The following is a 17,849-nucleotide window of genomic DNA, read 5'->3' as shown; positions in this document are numbered from 1 at the left end:
TTAATTGATACTTTAAAAGATACTTTGTGGTATTGCCCTCCATGCACTCATTATAAAATAGAGTTCTGTTTTTTTTTAATTCTTCGAATTCAAATCATGCCCTGGCATTTATTTATTTTTTTAAGTTCTGCAAAAGCGTCCACTGCAGTGAACAGAGCACATGACCGCAGTTAAGGTGGGTTGAACTCGTGCGCTCCCTGTAGTTCTCAAACTGAGTCACAGGGCGGCCTCGCGCATGAGCGAGACTTCCTTTCCCAGGCTCCCGGACGCGCATGCGTGCTTCCGCCTGACTTGTCAAAGTGCACTGCTTTTGACAGAGCGGTCATATATTTGTCATAGGGGAAACCGAAAGAAGAAAAGCCCAGGGTCACTCTGTAGATCTACCGAGAAATTAACACTGAAAGGTAACTGCTGATTATGCTTTGCAAAATTCTGCATGATAATGGAAGCGCACTTTCGTAACGAAAAGCAATATTCATGAACAGCCCTGAACGGTTAATTTAAGCAAATGCCAGCTGTTATTATATATTAGCTTACATTGAAAAGGTTTCCATTGCTTCTGTTAAAAGTTGTCGGTCGCGATTACCCTTAACCTGGCTTAATGTATTAGAGCATTAGGTTTTGACCTTGACCAAAGGGGCGAATTCCTTGTGAAATACTTCTGGTCCGGCTGGGAATGGCGAGAGTACCTCAGTGTTATTTTTTTCCTAGTCGGCTTCACGGGTAAACATTAGAGAGATATGCTGTATTTACGGGTCGTAAACTATAAATGGAAACATAGCTAGTAATCACCTCTATTCTTGCATTGTCATGCGAGCTAAGCATGTGAATGTCAGCTGTTAAATGTCTGGGTACGCACTGTTCAGTTGGAATTGTGAGTTGCTGTTGGCGAAGAACTGCAGAGAGGCAATGAAGGATGTGTGCATGACAGGCTGGGCTTGCTGCAGTGCTGCAGTGCACTGCTGCCTGGCTGGGAAGGCTCCCTTGAAAACAACCCCCTTCACAGCTTCTCCTAGCAGGGCTAGCTTACAGGGTTGCCACCTTTTTCAGGAAAAATACCGACCATTTGTTTACGTCTTCCTACACTGGAAGAGCTGGTAGGTGAAAAATGATGGTAACATTCTCATATCAATTAGCCCTCTAGTATTTTTTGTATCATATCAATTAGCCATCTGTTTTATTAATCATTTAGACTGCTTTCAAACACTTTTCAAGTGATTTCTTCACGTGTTTGCTGTTTTAAGTTTACATTTCAAAAGGTAAAAAATACTGGATTTCACTGATTTTCGTGTTTCCCTTACTGCCAGGGCATAGTATTACAGACCAGGCCGATAAGAAACCGTACAAATGGTAACCCTAGCTGCATGACGTTCCAAGATATTCGGTGCTTGACTACAATACACGTTTGTCAAGCTTGACCTCCTGACAGGGGATGCAAAAAAGTCAAACATTTTTCCTTTTTGTAGGAGAACACTGCACTCATCATAGTCTACTATCCACAAGTTCTTATGCATAAGGACACAAAAGTGACACAGGGCTTGTGTGAGAAATACACACCTTGGACATCACCTGTGTTCAAAGAGGCACTATTTTTGTATTAAAGCAACATATCAAATATTTAATTTTTTTCCTTGTCAATTCCTTGCATCACATTTCAGCATTATGTAGTTATGCAAAGGTGTACTTGCCCTACATTACTTTAACCTTGAAGTTTAATCTAAATTTAAAGTGGCTGACTGCATTTCTTTTAAATTGTCACTAGGGTATTTTACAGAACTGACTGTTTCAAAAGTATATAAAGTTGTAGCGGAGGAAAATAACAGTATGTTTGCACATTAATAATGTATAATGTCAAACATGAAGGCGTGCAGTTAATGCAATATTTGCAGCATAAACTGAAGGTCAGTGAACTGAGTGTATGTTGATTGTAGATGTACGATTCACAATGTAGTGTGATGCTAAAGAGCAGCCCCGATGCAAGCAGTGCAAAAGGTAGCACCGATCAACTTAAAGTTAAGGGCTGCTCTAGATGATATTGTGCTGCGCAGTACCAAACCTCTGATAATTCAAGTAGAGTGGGTGTAACCTTTAGAGTTCTAAGCAAATCAGATAAACTAAAACCACACTAAACAGTGTGATTCGGCTTTGCATGGAACACTAATGCCAAATGAACCGGGCGAAAATCAATGGAAAAAATATACTTGTTTAATATTTTTATGCATAATAAGTGTAATCTCCATGAAAATTACACATGCAGTTGACCATTGGGCACTCTTCTATTCGAAGAGATTTTGTACTTAAGGGTTTGAGGTGAGTACAAAACTCGCCCAAGACATCACTCTCTCCGTCATGCCATGATGCAATGTAAATTTTATTTAGCGTCATAAAAACTTGCCATATTTAGCATGTGCGAGGCTAATGCAGTCATCAGCATGTGAATTGTAAATGTCACGTTGTACTATTTTTAACTGTTTGCATAACGCTAGATTTTCATATTGGATTCTGCTGTTCTTCGTACCTCTAGGCTCGCGGTGAAACTTTCCCCGGTACATTTAATTTCAATTGCTATTTTTATTGTGGTCTGAGTTAACAACACACCTGTCCCATAATTCTGTAATAATGCAACTTGATATATTTTGGCTTTACAACAATATCTATGAAATATGTTGGAGTTACAGGAAACAGATTGTTTTGTTTGCTGAATTATGTTAGCATAAAGTATTATTTTGTGGGTAATTATGTTAAGCTTTGCCCTTTGTGTAATATATTTATAATATCCACTTACATTTTTATATTGCAATGCACACTATCAGCAGTATGTTGCTTTGGAAGGAGAGTTTTTGTGTAATTGAAAACATTTTATCACTTTTTTTATACCTCTGTTTTATTGAGTTCATCATAAACAACTAAAATAAAAAATAAAACAGGCAGTGCAATTTCATATGAGATATCTTAATGTCCATCGTTCTCCCGGACGGAGGCTGATGATACCTGCAGCCAGAAACATGGGACATCTCCAAGCAGAACAGCAATAACCAACCCCCTTTCCTCCCCCAGGACCTTATATGTAACCAAATCGTTCATACACCTCATTTACCAGCGTGACTCTTATACATCCCATGATCAAGGATCCTCATATGTGCTCCAATCAGAACTGGACTCCTAGGCCCCCATGAAGCATTCTAACAGTGCACTCTAGGCCGTTATGTCCGCCAGTGCCCCTTCTTCCCTGCGTGTGAGTCTCATATTTTGTTCTTCGGCCAAAACATCACGGGACCAGTGAGAGGGGGATGGTTTCGTGTACCCATTCAACCCATAGCCACCCTTTGCTTAGGCAACATCAGTGTAAGCTGCGTGAATCTGTATGGGACGCACATACCCAGAGGTCTCTGTATTATACCCAGGAGGGAAGCCAGTGGCGTCGCCTCGAGCCCCAGACTGGTGACCCCTTCCAACCTCCGAACCACCACCCACCAAAATTGCTGTACCTCCTTACAGGCCCAGGCCAAGTGAAGAAAAGAAGCACCTGTCTCCCCACATCTAGGACACCCTGCCTTCCTTGTAGGGTCCATCTTATTAAGTCGAGCAGGCGTGATGTATACACAATGGACAAAATTAAAGTGCCATAACTTAAATCTATGGTTACAAGAGACCGTGCGTACCAGCGATAGAGCCAAATTCCAGTCCACATCTTCCATCGGGTTCTCCAGCTCTCGATCCCAGGCCCTGAGCGCTGTGCACTCTACCCCCACACTATTGATGTGTAATGCTCTATAAAACAGAGTCACCAAGTGGGAGTCATCTCCCCAATTTATTAATCCGTGCAATATCTTAGATGCCACGGGGACCACCGGAAACCCAGACCAGACCTCTCGAGGCACACTCTCAATCTTGGCATATTGTAAGAACTGTCCAGCGCTCAATCTAAATGCATCTCGCGCCCCCTGAAAGGAAATAAACTCACCATTGGGATATAGGTCACCCGCCACCGAGCATCCACCCATTCTCCAAGCCTCCATTGGCATGTATGTATCCATATCCTGAAAGGGGGCTAGACTCCAAATCTTCAGTTCCCTATCAAAGGGAGCACGTCAGAGTATCCTCTTAACCGCCTGTTCCCAGACCCTAGCTGTATTCTTGACCAGGTAGGGGACAGGAGTCACCGACCTACCGCCTGACATTAATGCATGCACCAGTGCCTCATCTCCCAACATGCCCGCAAATAGCCGCTTCTCCCAATTATCCGTCTGCGTCATCCACTTATCAGCATGTTGTAAATGATCTGCATAATATTAGAGTCTAATATTAGGGAGTGCCAAGCCTCCATCTTACATATCCCTTTGTAACGTGGACAACGCCACCCTGCTACGGCAGCCAGTCCAAACCCAGGAGATCAACAAGCTATCTAGATGATTAAAAAGCCAAGCCGTCAATGGAAACAAGGAATTCTGGACCAGGTAAAGACACAGCAGCAAGAACACCATCTTGGCCACAGCCGCCCTTCCTATCACGGATAGAGGCAGCTTATTCCAGAATCAAACAGAGGGCTCCAACCCCCTCACCACCCGTTCCACATTATCCGTCAGATGTGCCGTCGCCGTATGTGTAACCCATATACCCAAATGATGAAAACTTTCAAGTTCCCACCTGAGCCCCACCTCAGGCAAAGCCTCCAGTGGGGCATCACACAGTGAACCCATAGGAAACAGCAGTGACTTCTTCCTATTCACCCGTAGCCCAGACACAGCCCCAAATTCTTCCATCTATTGTAACAATAGGGGAACCGAGACGCGTGGCTCACGGAGGTACAGCAACGCATCATCGGCATACAGGGATACGATATGAGTGGCCATACCCACCTGAACACCCTAGGGCCCCAATTCCTCATGCTGCCAGGCCGCCAGTGGCTCAACCGCTAAAGCAAAGAGGAGCGGTGACAATGGGCATCCCTGCCGGGTTCCCCTACCAATCGTCCAAACATCTGATAGCTCTCTGATCACCCGCACATGTACAGTGGGAGCAGTGTACAATACACTAACCCAAGCACAGAATAGAGAGCCAAAGCCCATTCCCTGCAGAACTGCCAATAAGTACTCCCACTCCACAGTATCAAAAGCCTTCTCTAGATCCAGTGATACTAATGCCAATTCGTCTCCCACCTCCGCAGTTTCATGTAAAATGTGAGCCAAACGGCGCAAATTGTAAGTCGTACTATAACCGGGAATGAATCCCCATTGGTCCTCGTGTACTAGACCCCGTATCACTCTACACAATCGAGTAGCCCAGATTTTACCCAGAATCTTGACATCTGTATTGAGCATAGTAAGCTGGCGATATGTGGAAGGTTCATCAGGATACCTCCCAGGCTTAAGGATTAAACAGACAACGTCCTGTCACATGGTCTCAGGAAGAATACCCCGTTCCTGAGCTTCCTCAAACACCGCCAACAACCTCTCCCTCAGCAGAAGAGGAAATGTCTGGTACAATTCAATAGGGAAACCGTCCCCACCAGGCGATTTAGACTTCAACAACGCCTTCAGAGCCGCACCCACTTCAACTGTGATCTCCGCCTCTAGGCTCTCCACACCGTCCTGCTCTAGCCGCGGAAGGCTCATCTGTTTCAGAAATTCTCCAAATCTAACACCTGAGACGGGGGGACCAGTCCTAGACATCACCTGCAAGTGCTCCACTAATGTCTGAAAAATGTCTTTTGCGATTAGTAACCTGTACCCCCTCCGCATTCCTAATACGTAGGATTGGAGGAGAGTCAACCTCACGCTTAAGGAGCTATGCCAACAATTTACCAGACTTTTCTCCCTCCCTGTGAAGGTGCTGTCTATACGATCTAAGGGTAACCTTATCCAGCGTGTCCCAGCAGTCACTGACATTCTGAAACAGCCGAAGCTGCTCTTACTCAACCTCTGGGGTTACCGGTGTCTGCTGCTGTGCTACCTCCAGTTCACTTTCCCAATCTGTAAGTTCCTGTTCCATTTGTTTGCGCACCCCACACACTGTGCCGATGCACACTCCCCTTAGGACCGCCTTCATGACATCCCATTCCTTGCCTCTTGAGTTAGTCATACCCCAATTGAAATCCAAAACGTCCTTGAGGGCCGCCGCTATTTTCTCACGACAGCCAGCCTCCATCAAAAACAAGGGAGGCATACACCACCCACGAGACACATTAGCATCAGATCCCCGCAGCACATGCCTCAGAACCAGATCAAACAAAAACCTCCCCAAATGCTTATCCTCCATTATCTGTGAAGAAGTCAGTCCACTCAAGAGGAAACAATCCAACTGACTATATGTATTGTGAGTCTTAGGGTGACAGGTGTATTCCCTGGCCTTCGGATGCAGGTCTCTCCAACCATCCCAAAGCCCTAGATTATGCATGACTTCTGTAAGGGATCTCGTCATCAATGGTTTTGTTCCCCACTTAGGAGGAGAACGATCAACCTCGCCATCCAATATGCAATTATAGTCCCCAGCCCATATCAGAGGGGAGACTATCCCCCTCCCCCAGTAGCTCAGGTATCGTGTCATAAAAGGAGGGATCATCTATGTTCGGTGCATAAGTATTTAGAATGGTAAGGGGCATTCCATCCAACGCGCCATGTAAATATATATATCTACTTTCTACATCTGCTTCACTATAGATATGTGTAAACAGAACCCCAGGGGCAATCCAGATCAACACTCCCTGTGCATAGGAGGAAAAAGATGCAGAGAACACCTGTCCCTGCCACTTTCTAGCCAATTTATGTGATTCCTCTTCTGTCAAATGAGTTTCCTCAAGACACGCTATATGAACCCTATGTCGATCAGGAAAGAGTGTACTTTGTAACGCGCAGTGTAGCTTTTCAGACCCCTAACATTCCATGTCAGTATATTAAACTGTCAACACATGTTTAGATTGTAAAGCCACCCCTCCCGCTAGGGCCCCTACTCTAGCCCAATACACAAGATCTCACACTCAACAGTGCACTGCCGGTATAAACATCAAACCGTTGAAAACTTACGCAAACTTTGCACCCGACCCCCCGTACCCATCCCGGATGAACAGTAAAACATGCTTATCAAAATATACTGTAGATCCATATATATGTATGCTGCCACGACAACAGCCCACACCCCAACACCCAAAAAGCCTACCAAAACTGTTGAAATGAACCCACCGTCCCCCCTGGTATACACAGTGCCTTCCACCCCATACAAACATCATCTAGGATAAACATTCCCCCCTCAACCATATAGTACACAGACATATGAAGAACCTTTAAACAACTTCCGTAAGAGTTTCATTACTCCCAATCATGCAGGGCGTGGCCCACAGGCCGATCACTGGGCCCTCGGTCGGGCCGCACGAACAGTATCTCCCAAGGGCTCACATAGTCAAGAATCAACAGATAGCAGCCCAGCCTCCACGTCCAATGGGCCAGCAAGTTCAACAACCTGCTCAGGATCCACTATCGCCGTAGTACCATCCTGCTGGATTTCAGTTCTGCTGATAGAGTCAGAGTCATCACAACGCTGCTCAGAGAACTGTGACGGGCCATCTCCACGCCTCCTCCAGTCCGAACCATCCACTCCAGAAGTGCGAGCCGAAACGACTCTAGACCTCCCAGAAGGACCCAGGCAAACCTTATCCCACATCCCTGGCCACCTCCAGACTTCCTCGGTGTAGGAAGTTGGCTCTGTAGATACTATTTCAAAGTAAGAAATAGTGTGCACAGAGTCCAAGGGTTCCCCTTAGAGGCAAGATAGTGGCAAAAAGAGATAATTCCAATGCTCTATTTTGTGGTAGTGTGGTCGAGCAGTAGGCTTATCAGAGGGTAGTGTTAAGGATTTGTTGTACACACACAGGCAATAAATGAGGAACACACACTCAAAGACTTACTCCAGGCCAATAGGTTTTTATATAGAAAATAAATTTTCTTAGTTTATTTTAAGAACCACAGGTTCAAGATTTACAAGTAATACTTCAAATGAAAGGTATTTCACTCAGGTAATCTAGGAACTTTGAATAATCACAATAGCATTTACAGTTTTGACAAAAATGGCAATAAGCTATTTTAAAAATGGACACACTGCAAAAATCAACAGTTCCTGGGGGAGGTAAGTATTTGTTAAGTTCACAGGTAAGTAAAACACTTACAGGGTTCAAAGTTGGGTCCAAAGTAGCCCATTGTTGGGGGTTCAAGGCAACCCCAAAGTTACCAGACCAGCAGCTCAGGGCCGGTCAAGTGTAGAGGTCAAAGTGGTGCACAAAACACATAGGCTTCAATGGAAACAGGGGTGCCCCGGTTCCATTCTGCCAGCAGGTAAGTACCCGCGTCCTCGGAGGGCAGACCAGGGGGGTTTTGTAGGGCACCGGGGGGGACACACGCAGGCACAGAAATTACACCCTCAGCGGCACAGGGGCGGCCGGGTGCAGAGTGCAAACAGGCATCAGGTTTCAGTTAGGAATCAATGGGGAGACCCGGGGGTCTCTTCAACGATGCAGGCAGGCACAGGGGGGCTCCTCGGGGTAGCCACCACCTGGGCTAGGCAGAGGGTCGCCTGGGGATCGCTCCTGCACTGGAGTTCGGTTCCTTCAGGTCCTGGGGGCTGCGGGTGCAGTGCTGGTTCCAGGCGTCGGGTTCCTTGTTACAGGCAGTCGCGGTCAGGGGGAGCCTCTGGATTTCCTCTGCAGCCGTCAATGTGGAGGCTCGGGGGGTCAACTCTGGCTACTCACGGGCTCGCAGTCGCCGGGGAGTCCTCCATGTAGTGTTAGTTTTCCGCAGGTCGAGCCGGGGGCATTGGGTGCAGGATGGAGTCTCACGCTTCCGGCGGGAAACGTGGGGTCTTTAAAGTTGTTTCTTTGTTGCAGAAAGTTGCAGTTTCTTGAACAGGGCCGCTGTTCTCGGGAGCTTCTTGGTCCTTTAGATGCAGGGCAGTCCTCTGAGGCTTCAGAGGTCGCTGGTCCCTGTTGGATGCGTCGCTGGTGCAGTTTTCGTCGAAGTAGGGAGACAGGCCGGTGGGGCTGGAGCCAAATCAGTTGTCGTCTCCGTCTTCACTGCAGGGCTTCAGGTCAGCAGTCCTTCTTCTTCTTTAGGTTGCAGGAATCTATCTTCCTTGGTTCTGGGAGCCCCTAAATACTGAATTTAGGGGTGTGTTTAGGTCTGGGAGGGCAGTAGCCAATGGCTACTGTCCTTGAGGGTGGCTACACCCTCTTTGTGCCTCCTCCCTGTGGGGAGGGGGGCACATCCCTAGTCCTATTGGGGGGAATCCTCCATCTACAAGATGGAGGATTTCTAAAAGTAAGAGTCTCCTCAGCTCAGGACACCTTAGGGGCTGTCCTGACTGGGGAGTGACTCCTCCTTGTTTTCCTCATTATCTCCTCCAGCCTTGCTGGCAAAAGTGGGGGCAGTGGCCGGAGGGGCGGGCATCCCTACTAGCTGGGATGCCCTGTGGCGTTGTAACAAAGGGGGTGACCCTTTGAGGCTCACCGCCAGGTGTTACAGTTCCTGCAGGGGGAGGTGAGAAGCACCTCCACCCAGTACAGGCTTTGTTCCTGGCCACAGCGTGACAAAGGCACTCTCCCCATGTGGCCAGCAACATGTCTGATGTGTGGCAGGCTGGCAAAAACTAGTCAGCCCACACTGGAAGTCGGGTATGTTTTCAGGGGGCATCTCTAAGATGCCCTCTGGGTGTATTTTACAATAAAGTGCACACTGGTATCAGTGTGCATTTATTGTGCTGAGAAGTTTGATACCAAACTTCCCAGTTTTCAGGGTAGACATTATGGTGCTGTGGAGTTCGTGTTTGACAGACTCCCAGACCATATACTCTTATGGCTACCCTGCACTTACAATGTCTAAGGTTTTGCTTAGACACTGTAGGGGCATAGTGCTCGTGCACATATGCCCTCACCTGTGGTATAGTGCACCCTGCCTTAGGGCTGTAAGGCCTGCTAGAGGGGTGACTTACCCATGCCACAGGCAGTGTGAGATTGGCATGGCATTCTGAGGGGAGTGCCATGTCGACTTAGTCATTTTCTCCCCACCAGCACACACAAGCTGGCAAGTAGTGTGTATGTGCTGAGTGAGGGGTCCCTGGGGTGGCATAAGCCATGCTGCAGCCCTTAGAGACCTTTACTGGCATCAGGGCCTTTGGTACCAGGGGTACCAGTTACAAGGGACTTACCTGAGTGCCAGGGTTGTGCCAATTGTGGAGACAAAGGTACAGTTTAGGGAAAGAACACTGGTGCTGGGGCCTCGTTAGCAGGGTCCCAGCACACTTTCAAATCATAACTTAGCAGGGTCCCAGCACACTTTCAAATCATAACTTAGCATCTGTAAAGGCAAAAACTCAGGGGGTAACCATGCCAAGGAGGGATTTTCTTACACTCAGGATGCTCAGAGAATTGCGTTTTACCTCCGGAAATCACCTTCAGCCATGCTGGATACAACAACATGTATCTGATGTTCATGGCATGAAGCTTGGCCTTCACCTCCAGAAACCCATTGCGGGAAGACTGGACCTTATTCGTATAGTCTGGGAAGATGGAAATCTTGTGATTCTCAAAGACAGCCCTATCGGTCTCACAGGCGGTTTGTAGGATACAGTCCCTGTCTTTATAATTCAGTAGGTGCGCAATGATGGCCCTTGGTGGCGCACCAGGCCGAGGAGTAGCAGCCAAAGCCATATGAGCGCGCTCCACCACAAACACCCTGGACAACCTCTCCAGCTGCAATACTTCTCTGATCCACTGTTCAACAAAGATTTCCACCTTGGAGCCCTCTGCGTGCTCCGAGAATCCAGAGAAGTGCACGTTGTTCCATTGTGATCTGCCCTCTGCATCCTCCAGTCGTGCCTCTAATGTCCCAACAGTTTATGTGACCTGAGCCATCTGCTTGCGCAGTGTGGCCACCTCTGTTTGCAAGTCCACGATAGACCCCTCGGCCACCTTGACATTATCAGATACCTTGCGGAGGTCAGCTCACAAAAGGTTCACCTCCACAGCCACCTTTCTTTTTTCCCCCTCCAGTGCCACTATTGCGCCATGAATGGCGGCTAACAGCTCAGCACGCTTGGGCTCCCCCGCTGTGGCTGTGGCTGGCGCCTCCAATGCCTCACCCAACCCTGTCGTGCGAGTCTGTCTCTGTGGCAATGGAGTAGGGGTAGTATAATGCACCTCCGTGTTCCCCTGTGACAGCGCAGACTGCCGATGTTGCCCCATCTTACTTCCACAGAAGGATAATAGGATATGTTACCAGCAGGGCACTGGAAATCCACTGTTTAGTCCAAGTGTCCACTGCAGGGGACCCCAAATGCCCGCGCCTCCGTGCCGACCACTTCAGCCCAGCGTGAGTCAGATGAGCACACTACGCGCAGGAGCACGGATCCAAGTCCTTCACGCCTCCGCACACACTCCACAGGTAGGAAAAATGAACACCTCACCGTGGTAGCAGAACCATCCGTTGGGCCCCAGTGTGGCTTCCCTCGTCGCCGATTACCAGAGGGCCCTGCAGAGGAGAGCACCAACCCAGGCCACTCCCACAGGACCCAGCCTAGGCCCGACCACCTTTGCTCCCATCCTGCAGCCCACCGTTACGCAGGATTAGACTTCTGTGCATATGGGGAGCATCACACTTGCAGGCAGTCCAGAGAGGGGGGCACACAGCCCTCCCTCACCTCCTTCACCTCGAGGTTTCGCTACGGGGTGGGTCAGGAGCCACACCCGCCCCAGTTCCAGACGTCCTCACTGCTGACTACAGGGGGGGGTAGCCCCAATCAACCCCCCCACGCACTCCAGTGCCCAGTCCGGGCCGACGGGCCACCGCACCTGCCAGCAGAGGCCGCTGCGAACCGCTGCACGAGCGCAGACGCGCCCGTCCAATCTCAGACCTCCAACAGGGACGAAAATCAGGAGGGGACCCGCCGGCATCTTCAGGGCACCTCCACTCGCCATTGCAGGTGGGGGGGGCTACCGTCCAGCACTCAGGATCCCTGCATGAGAACTACAGTATGGTGGAGCACACTAGAGACGCATCCCGCCGGCCATCTTGGTTGGCCACGCCCCTTCAACATTTTATCACTTAGTGTTATTTTATAATGGTGTGTAGGAAGTTGGCTCTGTATATACTATCTCAAAGTGAGAGATGGTGTGCACAGAGTCCAAGGGATCCCCTTAGAGGTTGATAGTGGCAAAATTAGATAATACTAATGCTCTATTTTGTGGCAGTGTGGTTGAGCAGTAGGCTTATCAGAGGGTAGTGTTAAGCATTTGTTGTACACACACAGGCAATAAATGAGAAACACACACTCAAAGACTTAACTCCAGGCCAATAGGTTTTTATATTGAAAAATATATTTTCTTAATTTATTTTTAGAACCACAAGATTAAAATTTTAGGCAAGTACATAAATTGCAAGGTACTTCACACAGGTAAGTATAGAACTTTGATTTAAAACAGTAGTACACACAGTTTTGGTTAAAATGGCAATAAGCTATTTTAAAAGTGGACACAGTGCAAAAATCAACAGTTCCTGGGGGAGGTAAGTAATAGTTAGTTTTTCAGGTAAGTAAAGCACTTACACAGTCAGTATCCTGGGCAAAGGCAGCCCACCGTTGGGGGTTCAAAGCAACCCCAAAGCCACAGCACCAGCAACAGAGGGCCGGTCAGGTGCAGAGGTCAAAGGACGGCCCAAAACACATAGGCGCCCATGGAGAACAGGGGTGCTCCGGTTCCAGTCTGTTAGCAGGTAAGTACCTACAGCCACGGGTAGCAGACCAGGGGGTTTGTAGAGCACTGGGAGGACACACACAAGTGGACAAAACACACCCTTAGCGGCACAGTGGGGGCCGGGTGCAGTGTGCAAAGCAGGCGTTGGGTTTTGTACTGAAACAATGGAGGGACCCAGGGGTCACTCTGGCGATGCAGGCAGGGCACAGGGGGGCTTCTCGGGCCAGCCACCGACTGGGCTAGGATGAGGGCTGCCTGCTGGTCACTTTTGCACTGGTAGGTGGTTCCTCTCGGTCCTGGGGGCTGCGGGTGCAGTGCTTGGTCCAGGCATTGGGTTCCTTTGTTACCAGGCAGTCGCAGTCAGGGGGAGCCTCTGGATCCTTTCTGCAGGCGTCGCAGTGGGGGTGCAGGGAGGTCGACACAGGGTGTCTATGTCATTGGAGTCGCCTGGGGGACCTCTCTGCAGTGTTGGTTTCTCCAAACTCGAGCCGGGGGCGTGGGGTGCAGAGTGTGAAGACTCACGCTTCCGGCGGGAAGTGGGAGTCTCTTTAAAGTTGGTTTCTTGTTGCTGTTTTGTAGTTGTTTCTGGACAGAGCTGCTGTCCTCAGTAGGTTCTTGGTCCTTTAGGTGCAGGTCAGTCCTCTGAGTCCTCAGAGGTCGCTGGTCCGGCTGGATGTGTCGCTGTGCATGTTCTTTGATTTGAGAGACAGGCCGGTAGGGCAGGGGCCAATTCAGTTGTCATCTCTGTCGTCTCTGCGGAGCTTTCAGGTCAGCAGTTCCTCTTTCTTCAGGTTGCAGGAATCTGATTTCCTGGGTTCAAGGTCGCCCCTAAATACTGAATTTAGGGGTGTGTTTAGGTCTGGGGGCAGAAGCCAATGGCTACTGTTCTGGAGGGAGACTACACCCTCTTTGTGTCTCCTCCCTGAGGGGAGCACATCCCTAATCCTATTGAGGGAATCCTCCAAAACCAAGATGGAGGATTTCTTAAGGCAGGGGTCACCTCAGCTCAGGACACCTTAGAGGCTGTCCTGACTGGTGGGTGACTCCTCCTTGTTTTTCTCATTATCTCCTCCTCCGTGGGGGCTGTGTCTGGAGGGGCGGGTATCTCCACTAGCTGGGATGCCCTGGGGGTGCTGTAACAACAGGCATGAGCCTTTGAGGCTCACCGCCAGGTGTTACAGTTCCTGCAGGGGGAGAGGAGAAGCACCTCCACCCAGTGCAGGCTTTGTTCCTGGCTACAAAGTGACAAAGGCACTCACCACATGTGGCCAGAAACTCGTCTGGCTGTGGCAGACTGGCAGGAACTGGACAGCCTAACACTATGAATTGGACTGGTATACAGGGGGCATCTCTAAGATGCCCTCTGTGTGCATTTGTCAATAAATCCCAGAGTGGCATCAGTGTGGATTTATTGTGCTGAGAAGTTTGATACCAAACTTCCCAGATTTCGGTAAAGCCATTATGGAACTGTGGAGTTTGTAATTGACAGACTCCCAGACCATGTACTTTTTGTGGTTACCCTGCACTTACAATGGCTAAGGTTTGGCTTAGACGCTGTAGGGGCATAGTGCTCATGCAACTATGCCCTCACCTGTGATATAGTGCACCCTGCCCTAGCGCTGTAAGGCCTGCTAGAGGGGTGACTTACCTATGCCACAGGCAGTGGGTTGAGGGCATGGCACCCTGAGGGGAGTGCCATGTCGACTTAGTCATTTTCTCCCCACCAGCACACTCAAGCTGGCAAGCAGTGTGCATGTGCTGAGTGAGGGGTCCCCAGGGTGGCATAATACATGCTGCAGCCGTTAGAGGCCTTCCCTGGCCCCAGGGCCTTTGGTACCAGGGATACCAGTTACAAGGGACTTATCTGTGTTCCAGGGCTTTGGCAATTGTGGGAACAAAGGTACAGTTTAGGGAAAGAACACTGGTGCTGGGGCCTGGTTAGCAGGATTCCAGCACACTTTCAATCATAACTGGCATCAACAAAAGGCAAAAAGTTAGAGGGTAACCATGCCAAGGGATGCATTTCCCTACAAGGTGTTTATAGATGTAGACCTTTCCTTTGAGGGAAGTGGAGGTCAAGGTTATTGTGTGCTAAATATTGCTGCACGGAGAACATTTGCAAAACTTGATGCAATTTTTATTACATGACATAACATAATACCTTACATAACTATTGCTTGAGAGACAATAAAAGAAACAACAAGGTGTCCATATAGTTTGGAGGTTGTCACTGAGAAAGAACACACTTGTATAATACAAGTTTTGCACGTTCCTCAAACATTACAAGATACATTTCATTCACAAAATGTGAGAATGATAATTTTCCTAACTAACTTGATGATCCGCAGACACAACCCAAGGAACCAAGTAATCGACCACCCAAAACATCTCCCCACTTAGTTCCTCTCTTTTATTGCTCCACCCCTTTCTTTGCTATAGTGACATCTTTTCGTGAGGAGTATACTTTTTTCTTAAAGCTTACTCACCCGAGGCCATACCATTGATTGGTCTGAAATATTCGTTTTTTTACTGTAAAAAATCCAGACCAGTGAGCTGCCTTAAAAATATCTTCAATCTTAGCTCATAATGCCATTGACTTGGAAGTCATAGCACTGGTTGACAAAAATGCACTAAGAACCTGAACGGCTTTGCCTGGCAGGAATATCACGCATTCCATCAATCCCTGGGAGAGGAATCACCAGTTTCATCAACGTTGCCAGGGCAGGCGACAAGACTAGTGTTGACAGTTTCTTATGGAAAATAGCAGCTCCACCCACTATATTTTGTGCTAATAAATTAAGTTGGGATATTCTGTTTCAGCTCCTTCTGGAAAGTTGTATCGAAGATTGTTCTGTTTTTGTTTATGCCACCTTGGTTAAACATGAGTCCTTCTTTTGTGAAAGATAGTTTATGATAGTTCACAGATGTCCAGTGCTTCAGCATCTTCTGTCCTCTTGCATCAAATGAGGCACAAGATAATGGCTAATTTAGCTGAAAGCTGTTGCCTTATAAGATGCTTTCAACCTCCAAGCTACAAATAGTGTAACATTTACAGTGCACATTTGGGAATATTTACTGGTCAGAGGTCTTTTCAATTGAATTGCTTTCATTAATCTGCACAAGGCAGTCTTTCACTGGCTTGCCTCAGTTCTGCAGTTTCCATCTGAGATTGCCAACCTGAACTTGTTTACTGACCACTATGTATTGCCTTAGGCTGCTTGATTACCCAGAATGTTTAAGTTTTGATATGGATCTGCTGAAATAGGATTGAGGCTCAGTCCCAAATGCCAGCTAGATCACTTAGCCAATGCAAAGTTATCGTTTTTTCATTTCCAGATGCACAGATTTCTTGTAGGAAGGTTCAAGATGAGATAAAAAATTATGTGCAAGACCATGTTTTCCTGATCACCTCGACATGGCCAGGTTCAGTAATCCTTCCACTACGATAGGATGGTCCAGGCCCGTGGGTTCATTAGCATCCCTTGGATCTGCTGCAGCAGTAATGGATAATCCCAAACTAAATCTAAAACAACCACAAATGGCGCCTGTGTGATCCACCAACATGTGAACAGCATCACCTGCTGCTAAATGTGAGCAGGGATCCTGGGGATAACCAGGAAGGGGCTTAAGATAGACCTGATCCCCCTGCTGCAAGCTATTGATCTGTGTACAGAACTGGTCACCCATTACAAATAACCAGTCCCTATGTATTCAGCTTCAATGCAAATAGGTCTCTCTGTAGCAGACTTGAAATAGTTTACCACTCAGCAACCAATCAGTTGTATCACTAACATTTCATGATTGCCAATCCACATTTTGTTTTGCTGGGAGCTAATTATTGTTCAATGTATGTCCAAGCAGAAGGGACAAAAGTTGCATACCAGCTCTACTAAAATTTGGGTGCCCGTTCCTCTTGGGAAATTTACATATTAGGCTGCGGATACACTGTATGTACACACTAGCAGGTTGCTGTACACTTTGTTGCAAGTAAGCACTTTCACTGCAAAAGATCCCACTAACATTCCTAGACAATTTATGTTTAGTAGTAAATCTTTGTGTGTTCATCCTCTTTTTGTGGATATTTCCCTGCAACCTACATTCTGATTTCTGATTATAATATTAATCCCCAGAGAAATGCAATGCCCCTTTCCATGTCTACATGTTTTCTAGCTATCATGTAAGCATTTCTCTCCTAATTTCTATTTAGAGAATTGTACTAAATTCAGAATAGTTACACATGGTGATAATACAACTAATATCTATTCAGCAAGATCTTCCATTTCTGTTTGAATGGATCTTCTCTGCATCATTGTCTAGAAGTTATTTTTATTTGTGCTAAATTTACCATATCTATAATCCACATGACAATTTTTGATTTAGAAGATATCTAGTATTTGAGAATTATGCTTTAAGGGATCAATGTACATTGCGTTAGCCAGAAAATTTCCCAGTGTCCTAATAAGTCAATTTTTGAAATAATTGAAAATAAATTAATTGGTTGGAAATGATATATTAGATCTCAGGACCAAGCAGATGCTATGCTTGATTTCCTTCCATCTGTCGAAAGGGATGCTGTACTGTACAAACAAGTTTCAAAATCCACTTGATGCTTCATCCTTTATTTCCACATGTCTAATAAAGGTAAAGTTTTTATTGTAGTAAGAGAATGTGTAAGTTGTCATTATGAGTTCCTCGGATTTCTACTAGACATCGTCCAAAAACGGAAAAAAAGAAACAAATATACAGTTTAGGGCTGCAGCAGTACTTTTTGTATTTCAGAAGAAGCAGAGATGACAACCAGGAGCAAGAGGAAAGGGGTAAGAAAAAGGGACAGCAGCAGAGAAACTGAGTGGCAGGCAATTTGTGTGGAAAGGGGTCCCTTTAGTTAGAAAAATGTATAATTTATTGGGAGATCTGCTGATTAAATGTTGGAATAGGGATCAGAACATACAAACTTACAGGTGGGTAAAACGGTTGGTCTCATTTGTTTCCTGGGAAGGTTTTGATAGTAGTGGAATGTAATGTTAATTCAGTCCCTTGTCTACAGTTATTAAACACATCTCAGTATAGTAGGGTTATATTAGAAATTGGATCTCTAGTTGGCAGATGTATGCACCCT

General features: G+C 47.1%; 1 protein-coding gene across 4 annotated transcripts in view; it reads left to right on the top strand.

Annotated features, from left to right (window-relative positions):
* The first annotated feature begins 284 nt into the window (after nucleotides 1-284).
* The window catches only part of CPEB3 (cytoplasmic polyadenylation element binding protein 3), a 543,123-nt gene continuing 525,558 nt past the window's right edge, over nucleotides 285-17,849 (top strand). For 2 of the 4 annotated variants that reach the window (XM_069239805.1, XM_069239802.1), the window contains exon 1: nucleotides 296-404. The gene's annotated coding sequence lies outside the window, so the exon portion shown is untranslated. Of the gene's footprint in view, nucleotides 405-17,849 lie in introns of all 4 variants that reach the window. The other 2 variants (XM_069239797.1, XM_069239803.1) reach the window with 2 other exon arrangements.

Source organism: Pleurodeles waltl, chromosome 6, assembly GCF_031143425.1.
Source record: "Pleurodeles waltl isolate 20211129_DDA chromosome 6, aPleWal1.hap1.20221129, whole genome shotgun sequence".
NCBI lineage: Eukaryota > Metazoa > Chordata > Amphibia > Caudata > Salamandridae > Pleurodeles > Pleurodeles waltl.
The sequence above is the reverse complement of the archived record's forward strand: the minus strand, read 5'-3'. Positions and strand labels throughout refer to the sequence as shown.